Genomic DNA, 12,586 nt, shown 5'->3' with positions numbered 1-12,586 from the left:
AGGCAGTTACGGTGCAGTACGCATACGGTGCGTCATCATTAAGAGCGAATAGCCCGACAATACAATGTCGTCAATTGTACTTACACAGCGATATCTGAAACGCGATAATAACGTGTCCGGCGGTAATTGACAGAAATTACAGGACAGAGTTTCCAAGTAGCCCGCGGGCGAAGGGTTAACGCTGCTCAGCCACGAGCGTTCGTTTCTCGTGAACACTTGGCCAAGTTTTTTCCTAGCTCGGACTGATTCATTTCGCGTCCCACTTACGGCATTTCCCCGCTGAACTTCGCCAGGGACAATGAAACTACGCGGCTGGTCGGAGAAGAGAGCCGGTTTTTGCGCGCACGCCGCGACATTATCTGCCAGCTGCTAATCGCTCGTTCCTTATTCAGTGTCGTAAGTGTTGTCGTGGATAGCGTTACCAGAAGCTAGAGAGGGGAAGCTGTTGACGGTGTTGAACAGTGACGTCACCGGTAGTAGCCCGACACAGTGACACCGATCGCCGGTTCTACCGGGAGGAACAATCAGGCCGGCAACAGCTGAACGATTCCTTCGGCTGCTTGTCACGATCGTCATCACTCGTCGAGCGACAGATAGCGGAGAAAAATATATTTTCTGATACCGAGCCTCTGAGATGATAACTTTCTTTGTTTTAATTCTTGCTATTGCGTTTGAATATTCTGCAATAACAAACCGAGGAGATTCTACCACCTGTAGCCATTTTCAGCTCGGTGAACGGTCATCTTTGATCTATGCGCCATTACGAAAGCAAGGAAAATTATGTAGGAGGCAGGTGGTTGCCTGGTACACGCTTTCAGATCTCTGCAAATATAATTTTGCTCAACGGAGAAAATATGGAACATTTCAAAATACTTTGATGATGCGTTGGAATTCGGGTCGTAGGAATTCGGGCCGTAGGAATTCGGTGCGTAGAAATTTGGGACGTTGCAATTCGAGGCGTTGGAATTCGGAGCGTTGGAGTTCGGTGCGTGGGAATTCCACGCGTAGAAATACAACGCGTGAAAATTCGGTGCGTTGGAATTCCAAACGTAGGAATTCCATGCGTAGAAATTCAACGCGTGGGAATTCGATGCGTTGGAGTTCGGTGCGTTGGAATTCCAAGCGTTGGAATTCCACGCGTAGAAATTCTACGCGTGGAAATTCGGTGCGTTAGAATTCGGGACGTAGGAATTCCACGCGTAGAAATTCAGCGCGTGGAAATTCGGGACGTAGGAATTCCACGCGTAGAAATTCAACGCGTGGAAATTCGGTGCGTTGGAATTTCAAGCGTAGGAATTCCACGCGTAGAAATTCAACGCGTGGAAATTCGGTGCGTTGGAATTCCAAGCGTAGAAATTCAACGCGTGGAGATTCGGTGCGTTGGCATTCGGGGCGTAGGAATTCCAAGCGTAGGAATTCCACGCGTAGAAATTCAACGCGTGGAAATTCAGTGCGTTGGAATTCCAAGCGTAGGAATTCAACGCGTGGAGATTCGGTGCGTTGGCATTCGGTGCGTTGGAATTCCAAGCGTAGGAATTCCACGCGTAGAAATTCAACGCGTGGAAATTCGGTGCGTTGGAATTTCAAGCGTAGGAATTCCACGCGTAGAAATTCAACGCGTGGAAATTCGGTGCGTTGGAATTCCAAGCGTAGGAATTCCACGCGTAGAAATTCAACGCGTGGAAATTCGGTGCGTTAGAATTCGGGACGTAGGAATTTCACGCGTGGAAATTCGGTGCGTTGGAATTCGGACTTAGGAATTCCAAGCGTAGGAATTCCACGCGTAGAAATTCAATGCGTGGAAATTCGGTGCATTGGAATTCGGACTTAGGAATTCCAAGCGTAGGAATTCCACGCGTAGAAATTCAACGCGTGGGAATTCGGTGCGTTGGAATTCGGGACGTAGGAATTCCACGCGTAGAAATTCGGTGCGTTGGAATTCCGGACGTAGGAATTCTGGTCGTTGGAATTCGCGTCGTTGGAATTCCGGACGTTAGAATTCGATGCGGTGGAATTCAGTGCGTTGAATTCCTACACTAGGCTAATAACTATGATTTAATAACGATACAATTTATTACTGCCAGATTTTTATTACAAGCTCTTACAGATTCTACATGAAATAATTTTGTGGTACGATTCTCCTATGGACTTCATAAGAACTATCTTCTTTCCACTTCTTGCATCACGTTGCATTCCCTAGCACCATTTCTAAGATTCGTTGGGTCACGTATGTACCATCATCATCCTCGATCGGTCCTAATCGCTCCGCTTCAAATACCTTTCATTCTCAGACTCTTGAATTTCGTTGCATTCCTCGGCCACTTTATCTGTGCATTTTTAAACATCCGTCGCGCCGCTGAGTCTCGATCAACTCAGTCACGCAAACGACCAGATCTTGCATCTCATTATCGTGTCTTACGTTGGATCGAAGTAGTAAAAAGTGGACATGTTACTTTACCCAATTAACATTAGTGCTTAAAGTTAGGTTATTATACGATTATGACAGTTGTCAAGTTCATAGTTGCAGCTTCCTTATAAGTTATATTAAAATTTGTGGACGTTACCTGGGGTCCAAGGTGCATTTGGTTGTACAAGTAAACCTTGAGGTCCTTAGTGCACTGAAACAAAAATTGATTGAAATTAGCTAGGGTCCGAGATGGGTTTGGTTCTACGAGTAAACCTTGATGTCCTTAGTGCGCTTGGAATTCGGGACGTAGGAATTCAAAGCGTACGAATTGCACGCGTAGAAATTCAACGCGTGGAAATTCGGTGCGTTGGAATTCCAAGCGTAGAAATTCAACGCGTCGAAATTCGGTGCGTTGGAATTCCAAGCGTAGAAATTCATCGCGTGGAGATTCGGTGCGTTAGAATTCGGGACGTAGGAATTCCACGCGTGGAAATTCGGTGTGTTGGAATTCGGGGTACTTAGTGCGCCAAGTGCACTGTAGGAATTCCACGCGCTGAATTTCTACGCGTGGAATTCCAACGCACCGAATTTCCACGCGCTAAATTTCTACGCGTGGAATTCCTACATCCCGAATTCCAACGCACCGAATCTCCACGCGTTGAATTTCTACACTTGGAATTCCAACGCACCGAATTTCCACGCGTGGAATTCCTACGTCCCGAATTCCAACGCACCGAATCTCCAATCTTAGTGTAACTAACTAATGCATCTAACGGAAAACTAGGTCCATTTTGTAGAATTAGGACCTTGCGTATGTGAGCATGTAGGAGATGTCATATAGTTCCTATCCCCAAACTTCATCATCTTGGAATCTCTATATCTTCAAAACTTTATGTGGTCAAATCTCTGGATCTCGAAACCTCTATACCCCCCTACACAAAAATCGCAGTAGTAAAAAATTTATTGAAACCAGCTAGGGTCCAAGGTATAACTCTACAAGGTGAAACCTTAAGGTCCTCAAAACTCCTAATGCATCTTAAGATCCTTAATATACCTAATATAGTAGTTATTCCAATAGTAATTATTTGTCTATATCTTGTTGAATTGTTCCATTTATAAGATTACACGACAGCCCCAGTTTCACCAGAGAACCGTTTCACCTATCGACCTATCGACAAGCAATTACATTATTTTAATACCGATAAATATTTGTTCTTCCTTGGTTTTCGACGTCTCGCGATAATCTCGTCGCTCGATACGATCTCATAGATCATTGTTTTCGTTCCCCCGACTAAATCCATCCATCAAGGCCGCTTTTTGTACTAGATCTTATCTGCACGACAGGTAATCAGCTCGAATGCGTCGCGTCTGTATATCTTTTTCGCAACGCGACTCCTTATCAGCCGGTCAACTGATACTCGTAATTTTTTGTTTACCACGGAATTTTTCGTGCCCTCCATCAATTACCCTTTACTCATTCAAGTCTGTCATGTTTCGCAATTTTTCTCTGTTTTTCATAAAATGGAAAGTGCGTTGCGACTCAAACGTTTCGTGGACTTTTGTTCGATACGCAGGAAGTACAACGATCGATCGTTTGAAAGAATAATCGATCTTCTGTTAGCTTTTAGTCGATGATAACGTGATTGGTATATTGTCTTACTTTGTTGCGAGGGGCATTTTCTACTTTGGTGTTCAAATTTGACTTGAATTAGTCATCGAAGGATAAGGTCTTTTCTGTCTGGACAAATTTGATGGACAATGTTTGAGCTTAGACCGAATTTCAACGATGCGAATTGCTACGTTTCGAATTCCTATGTTACAAGTTTCTACGCTACGAATTCCTACGCATCGAATTCCTGCGCTCCGAATTTCCACGCATGGTATTCTTACGTCCCGAATTCCTACGCTCCGAATTTCCACGTACCGAATTTCTACGCGTGGAATTCCTACGCCCCGAATTCCTACGCGTGGAATTTCTACGCGTGGAATTCCTACGCTCCGAATTTCCACGCGTCGAATTTCCACGCGCCGAATTTCTACGCGTGCAATTTCTACGCTTCGAATTTCCACGCGTCGAATTTCCACGCCCCGAATTCCTACGCGTGGAATTTCTACGCGTGGAGTTACTACGCTCCGAATTTCCACGCGTCGAATTTCCACGCCCCGAATTCCAACGCGTGGAATTTCTACGCGCGGAATTCCTACGCCCCGAATTACTACGCGTGGAATTCCTACGCGTAGAATCCCTACGCCCCGAATTTCTACGCGTGGAATTCCTACGCCCCGAATTCCTACGCTCCGAATTCCTATGCGTGGAATCCCTACGCCCCGAATTTCTACGCGCGGAATTCCTACACCCCGAATTACTACGCGTGGAATTCCTACGCGTAGAATCCCTACGCCCCGAATTTCTACGCGTGGAATTCCTACGCCCCGAATTCCTACGCTCCGAATTCCTATGCGTGGAATTCCTACGCCCCGAATTCCTACGCTCCGAATTCCTATGCGTGGAATCCCTACACCCCGAATTCCTACGCTCCGAATTCCTATGCGTGGAATCCCTACACCCCGAATTTCTACGCGTGGAATTCCTACGCCCCGAATTCCTACGCTGCGAATTTCCATGCGTCGAATTTCTACGCGTGGAATTCCTACGCATCGAATTCCTACGCGTGGAATTCCTACGCCCCGAATTCCTATTACCGTCTACACGACATTAAGTACATCGATAGGTCCATACAACCTCTAGCCCTTAATCATAATCGATCAAAACTGCAAACTTCGACACTCCAACAAAATGTGCAATACCTTTGCAATACTTTGACAAAATCAGTATATCAGTCAAAAATTAATTTTTTAACCACTAACACATCATTGCTGATCAATATTTTATTCGTACATTAATTGTCATGTATTTTCCTCAGTAAAGAAATTTACATCGTAATGCAATAACAGCTCTAACAGATTCGCAGTGTTCCAGTCGTTACGAAATGCAGAGCAGTCTAGATCTTGTTTGTTCGAACGGGATTGCATCGAATTACTTGATCGATTAGCTCGATATAAATCTGGATATGCGTGTCTGCTGCAGTAAACAGGAACGACGTCGTCGATTTGTCTCCATCGATTGTCGATTTGCTCAGATAAAGAGGCTATCGGGTAATTGGCGTTTGTGGATGGAAATGAAAATGACGTAGACTCGACGATCTTCAATTTATTTTTTTTTTAAACGCAAGACATTTTTTTACGTTTTATTTACGATTTTCGTTTGTAATTTATGGAACACGTAGTCAGTGACCTTCGACTAGGCAGTATTTTTTAAACGGTGCTGGAAACTTTTGTTATCTGGTGTTTTCGAGCCCTGGCAGCGTGAATGCAGGAAAACCTTCGTGAACCTTACGGACAAATATTTGTACGCGTATCTGAGCTGAAGGAAAATAACAGTGATTCACAAAATTGTAGTTTGTTTTATGCACATACGCATCATTCTCGTATTTTGCACATTAATTTAACGTGTAATTACCGATGTCCATTAATCAAATACCCAATATCTTACAGCGAAAAGAAATTAACTTCAACGTGCAACGATCTTTATAATCGATTAATTAACTCTGATTGTACAACTGATAATCCATTAATTGAAATCAGATATCTGATAATTGAACCTCGATACAAAACCAACCCAAAGGAATTATCACTTGTAAAATATTCTACAAATTTTTATTTATGCCGAAAATAAGTGCGTGCACCGTAATTTTCCTCGAATCCGTAAGATCACGTTTGTTTGTGTGTCGCGTTTGTCTTCGAGTACAGAAAAAATTCACGCAATTAAGCAGCGCCTCGAACGCAGTGCAAACACCATACGTACTACGTTTCCACGAACGTGTTGTCGTTGTTATTTAAGAACTCATTTTATCGGTGCACTTGATGTTAACACTTTTCACACTTTTACGATTGCGAGCATCTTTGATTGCTTTCTGGTTATGTCTGTGCTATTTTCAATCACCGTCACTAATTTCTTATATTGAGTTAACGCTTTAAATATAGCAAGGAAAATTTTACTAATCATACTGGGGATATTGGGATATAACAAGGCAGAAATATTACAGTGCAAGGATGTTGAGATTAGGAGATACAGATAGTGGACTCTAGGGAAGTGGGACGTAGGAGCAGTGTTAGGAATAGTAGGTCGTAAGTATAGTGGGACAAAGGTTAATGGGATGTACGAATATCGGGACGTGACGATATCGGAGCGTGGTGATATCGGGACGTGGGGTACTGTTACGTAGGTATATTGGGGCGTAGAGATATTGGGACGTAGGTCTATTGGGGCGTAGGAATTCGAAATGTGAGAATTCGGGGCGTAGACATTCGGTGGGTTGGAATTCGGTGCGTTGGAATTCGGTGCGTTGGAATTCGGTGCGTTGCAATTCAGTGCGTTGCAATTCAGTGCGTTGGAATTCGGGACGTAGGAATTCGGTGCGTTGAAATTCGATGCGTTGGAATTCGGGACGTAGAAATTCGGTGCGCTGGAATTCGGTGCGTTGGAAATCGGTGCGTTGGAATTTGGGACGTAGGAATTCGGTGCGTTGGAATTCGGTGCGTTGGAATTCGGGACGTAGGAATTCGGTGCGTTGGAATTCGATGCGTTGGAATTCGGTGCGTTGGAATTCGGAACGTAGGAATTCGGTGCACTGGAATTCGGTGCGTTGGAATTCGGGACGTAGGAATTCGGTGCGTTGAAATTCGATGCGTTGGAATTCGGGACGTAGAAATTCGGTGCGCTGGAATTCGGTGCGTTGGAATTCGGTGCGTTGAAATTCGATGCGTTGGAATTCGGTGCGTTGAAATTCTATGCGTTGGAATTCGGTGCACTGGAATTCGGTGCGTTGAAATTCTATGCGTTGGAATTCGGTGCACTGGAATTCGGTGCGTTGGAATTCGGTGTACTGGAATTCGATACGTTGGAATTCGGGACGTAGGAATTCGGTGCGTTGAAATTCGATGCGTTGGAATTCGGTGATTTGGAATTCGGTGATTTGGAATTCGGTGCGTTGGAATTCGATGCGTAGGAATTCGGCGCGTTGGAATTCAGCCCGTTGGAATTCGGTGCCTTGGAATTCCTAGAAATTTGGAACGTAGGTACATCGGACCGAAGGTACACCATAGCACAGGTCCATCAGAACGTAGCATATCACAACGCATGTACACATATACCTACGTAGGTATATCGATAGATAGGAACATCAGATTGTAAAGATATCGCATTATAAAAATATAGTGACACAGCAATATTGGCCCATAGAGATATCAGCCCATAGTATATTAGCTTATAAAGACATCTGTGGATATCTTTACAAAGATATGTAAGGATGTCAGTCACTACATGTCTATAAGCATATCAACCTCTACGGACATCAATCTACAGATACCGACGTACAGCAAAGTCAGCCAGTAGGAATATCTACATGTACATCAAACTGCAGATAATCCACATCTATACTCTGATATTTGTAAATAAACATCGCATAAGCTCCATTTAATTTTCCAACACTAAGTTTACAATTTATTTAACTTTCCAACACTACTCTTCCAATCGTAACTAAGATTATTCTCCCAGAAAGAATACAAAAATCGATGTAGACGAAATCGAAAACATTCGAATAACAAAGAGGAAGAGGAAAACAGGAAATATTCACAGTAGCCTGTATAAAATCTGTGGCCGGTGTTTGAACAGAAGGCAGCGGTGTTGCACGCGATAGAGGGCAGTTTCATGAATAAACCATACATCTGTAACGTTTATGCTCGCTCGACAAAAGCTTCTGAAACTCAATTCGAAGAGCAGAGTCCCTGTCGCAAGACACGACGAACAACGCGACGAGTTTAACTTCGCTGACTAAGATTTCGACAAGACTAAATTTGACCCGGGTCATAGTCCTGAATTCCCGCGGTGCTCGAGACAAGATCGCTTATTTGGCACTCATCGATAAGCGAAATCGAGCGGAATTCGATTCGACGTCGTTTTAAACGCTTTCATTATCTCCTGATACGGTATTTGTCTTCTTTGGTATCGGCTATTAAACGTGTACGTTCATTGACGAATGATTTTACGATTTTATAGTTATAGATGTATTAACGCGTTTGGTATGAACTGTTATGTGGTCTTTGGGAAATCGTATACTTAAACAGTATGTGAACCAGGGTTTCGACATTTATGGGGATCCTTAATGGTTTAATTTACGACTTCGTTTTATGGTGAAGATGTACTTCATTCGCATTATTCGCATTATATATATTACGAATTTGGGACGTAGGAATTCGGGGCGTAGGAATACCACGTGTAGGAATTCCACGCGTAGGTATTCGACGCTTGGAAATTTGACGCGTCGAAATTCGGAGCGTAGAGATTAGGCGCGTCGAGATTCCACGTGTAGAAATTCGACGCGTCGGAATTCGGAGCGTCGGAATTCGACGCGTAGAAATTCGGTGCGTTGGAATTCCACGCGTAAAAATTCAGCGCGTGGAAATTCGGTGCGTTGGAATTCCACGCGTAGAGATTCAGCGCGTGGAAATTCGGTGCGTTGGAATTCCACGCGTAAAAATTCAGCGCGTGGAAATTCGGTGCGTTGGAATTCCACGCGTAGAGATTCAGCGCGTGGAAATTCGGTGCGTTGGAATTCCACGCGTAGAAATTCAGCGCGCGGAAATTCCACGCGTGGAAATTCGGTGCGTTGGAATTCCACGCGTAGAAATTCAGCGCGTGGAAATTCGGTGCGTTGGAATTCCACGCGTAGAAATTCGGTGCGTTGGAATTCCATGCGTGGAAATTCGGTGCGTTGGAATTCCACGCGTAGAAATTCAGCGCGTGGAAATTCGGTGCGTTGGAATTCCACGCGTAGAAATTCAGCGCGTGGAAATTCCATGCGTGGAAATTCGGTGCGTTGGAATTCCACGCGTAGAAATTCAGCGCGTGGAAATTCCATGCGTGGAAATTCGGTGCGTTGGAATTCCACGCGTAGAAATTCAGCACGTGGAAATTCGGTGCATTGGAATTCGGATCGTAGGAATTCGATGGGTTGGAATTCGGTGCGTTGGAATTCAATGGATTGGAATTCGGTGCGCTAGAATTCGATGCGTTGGAATTCAGTGAGCTAGAATTCGATGGGTTGGAATTCGATGCGCCAGAATTCGATGGGTTGAAATTCGGTGCGTTGGAATTCGGGACGTAGGCATTCGAAACATATGAATTCGAAGCCTAGGAACGCTGTATCCCATAAAATCAATGTGTAATATTCATCACCAATAAACACCAATACAACATAATAATCTAAGATCTCCATAAAAGTCCCCTCACCCAATATATCATCAGACACCCAAAGAGGTGTGAACCCACCGATCTCTTTGCGCAAAGCACATGTGCATCATGCGCTATTTATTTGTTTCTGTTATCAAGCATTTCCTTGATCTCGCTGTAAACAGAAATTATCTACGTGAACTTTGCATCATGACCTTCCTTCTTGTTCAGCAATCGTTGTTCGTTTATACGTATTGACCTGGAGCCTGAAAAAGTTGACTAGTTACCGCGTTAAGTGTCACATGGAATTCGAAGGCTACAGTAAATGCCATAAAACTAGATCGTAGACCAGTTACTGGATCAGTACATTCATCCGACGCAAAAACATCAGTTTCTTTCACGAAGAAACTAATTGATTTTCTTCGCCGGCTGACGTAGAATCTTGAACGTTAAGTATGTGGTACTCTGGATTAATCGCAACAGCTGTTACTTTCATTCCATCAGATACAATTATCTTTGCTTCGAAACTTGAGTCAAGTTTGAAATTTTATTTTGGAATTTTAGGGGCTGAATTAATAAGGAAAGTTGTGTTCGTATATCTTCGCTTTTGATGTTCTTTGTATCTGCACGAGTTTGTAAAGAAAGACGCTCAGTTATGGTGAATGTAGAGTTGGGGAAATACGCTCAGTTATGGTGAACGTACAGTTAGGGAAATACGCTCAGTTATGGAAGACGTACAGTTAGGGAAATATGTTCAGTTACGGAAACATCTTTAATCAATTCTTTCACTTATAATATTTTAACGAGTTTATGACGCACAGTAAGTGACGCACTCCAGATACGCTCAGTTATGGAAGATGTACAGTTATGGAAAGATGGTCAGTTACTAAAACATGTTCAATGAACTCTTTCACTTATAATATACACCCTCGTGACGCACTTCAGATACGCTCAGTTATGAAAGACGTATAGTTACGAAAACATGTTCAATCAACTCCTTCACCTCTAATATCGTAACACGTTCGAGACACATACGTGTCGCACTTCAGCTACAATGAATCAAAATCATATCTACAGCACGTCTGAAACTGGATACCAATTTACAAGTCCGGAATATACTTAACATTTCAATTTCCTTCAGACTTAACAATGAACCATCAGCACAAGCTAATAAGACTATAAAGTCCTAGGAAGTCAGAATGAAAAAATCGTAAAACTACATAGCTCGTGAACGTCTATCGTTGTAGACTCAAGTGGCATCCGAATGTCAGAAGTCACGAAGGAATACGTTAATACCCGGCAACATTTACCGCAAGACCTGTTACTAGACCGTAGTACTACGTCGCTCCGTTACGAAAGGCCCGCGCAGTTACGCAAGTCCGAACGAGCGCAATCAGTTCCAGTAAAACGAGCTGCACCTTGGATCGCGCGAATCATCATCGAGGGCTTATCTAAAGGGGGCACATGGAATCGTGTTCATCTCGTTCTGTCTTGCGTCTATCGAGCTGACACGCGTTCGGCTCAGCGGATTTCTTTGTTTCAACGGAGAGATCTATTCCCGATCCCCGTCATCGACCGTTATTGGCCAGCCGCCGATGCTAATGGCGCAACTGCGTAATCGCGTTTCCACGTGCAGACTGCACCTGAACGTGAGTAACGAGCGCGTCTGCTAGGAAACTAGGCATATAGGAATCTAGGAACGACCGGCTGCACGAGAAAGGACAAAGCCTCGAAGCCGATTCGAATGCGATACATCTGGTTAACGTGTTATAGATTACTATTTTGATATGCATTCTAATATGACCGGTTCCTCTATATGGTTCATTTTTTGATGCATGGCGCGATGTTTTGAATTGTTTTTGAATTTTATGAGTTTAATGGAGATTGATGGCTGGAGGTGGTAGAAGGGTGATAGAAGGGTCATGTATGATTTAATGCACTGCAATCTCATGCGTGGTATTAGGGGTTGTGGATCCTTTGTGATACTGCAAGTATGTAGTGACGCAAGTAGTACACTACGCGTGGTGATACTGTAGGAGCTACGGAAATCTTCAAGGGTAGAGGTGATTGAGGTGATCCTACATGAGGTTATTGCATGCATGGTCACACTATAAGAGGTAGCTACTATACGTAGTAATACTGCAAGCAGTAAGCTACCACATGTGGTGGTGTATACATATGTGGATATTACAAGTGATGGTTACTACGCGTGGTAACACTTCATGTGGTGGATCCCACGCGTGGAGGACCTCACATGTGATGATCCAATGCGTGGTGATCTAGTATGTGGTGACCCAATGCGTGGTGATCCGACGCGTTGTAGTATTATAAGTGATGGTTACTACGCGTGGTAACACTTCATGTGATGGATACCACGCGTGGAGGACCTCACATATGATGATCCAATGCGTGGTGATCCCATATGTGGTGACCCAATGCGTGGTGATCCCATATGTGGTGACCCAATGCGTGGTGATCCCATATGTGGTGACCCAATGCGTGGTTGATCTCATGTATAGTGATCCTACGCGTGATAGTACTATAAGTAATGGTTACTACGCGTGGTAACACTTTATGTGGTGGATCCCACGCGTGGAGGACCTCACATATGATGATCCAATGCGTGGTGATCTAGTACGTGGTGATCCAATGCGTGGTGATCCGACGCGTTGTAGTACTATAAGTGATAGTTACTACGCGTGGTAACTCTTCATGTGGTGAATCCCACGCGTGGAGGACCTCACATATGATGATCCAATGCGTGGTGATCCCATATGTGGTGATCCCATGCGTGGTGATCCCATATGTGGTGACCCAATGCGTGGTTGATCTCATGTATAGTGATCCTACGCGTGATAGTACTATAAGTGATGGTTACTACGCGTGGT

At 44.0% G+C, this 12,586-nt stretch overlaps 1 protein-coding gene and 1 long non-coding RNA gene across 7 annotated transcripts in view; one reads left to right on the top strand and one right to left on the bottom strand.

Annotated features, from left to right (window-relative positions):
* Window positions 1–12,586, top strand: part of Glut4EF (Glucose transporter 4 enhancer factor) — a 134,069-nt gene that overhangs the window by 19,297 nt on the left and 102,186 nt on the right. The gene's annotated exons all lie outside the window — the stretch shown is intronic.
* The window catches only part of LOC143264244 (uncharacterized), a 119,192-nt gene continuing 108,676 nt past the window's right edge, over window positions 2,071–12,586 (bottom strand). Inside the window, exons 3-4 of one of the 2 annotated variants that reach the window (XR_013037817.1) lie at window positions 2,565–2,618; window positions 2,071–2,327 (exon numbers count right to left, since the gene is read on the bottom strand). This is a non-coding gene — a long non-coding RNA (uncharacterized LOC143264244). Of the gene's footprint in view, window positions 2,619–12,586 lie in introns of both variants that reach the window. The other variant, XR_013037818.1, reaches the window with a different exon arrangement.

This window comes from Megachile rotundata, chromosome 4 (assembly GCF_050947335.1).
Source record: "Megachile rotundata isolate GNS110a chromosome 4, iyMegRotu1, whole genome shotgun sequence".
Classification (NCBI taxonomy): domain Eukaryota; kingdom Metazoa; phylum Arthropoda; class Insecta; order Hymenoptera; family Megachilidae; genus Megachile; species Megachile rotundata.
The sequence above is the reverse complement of the archived record's forward strand: the minus strand, read 5'-3'. Positions and strand labels throughout refer to the sequence as shown.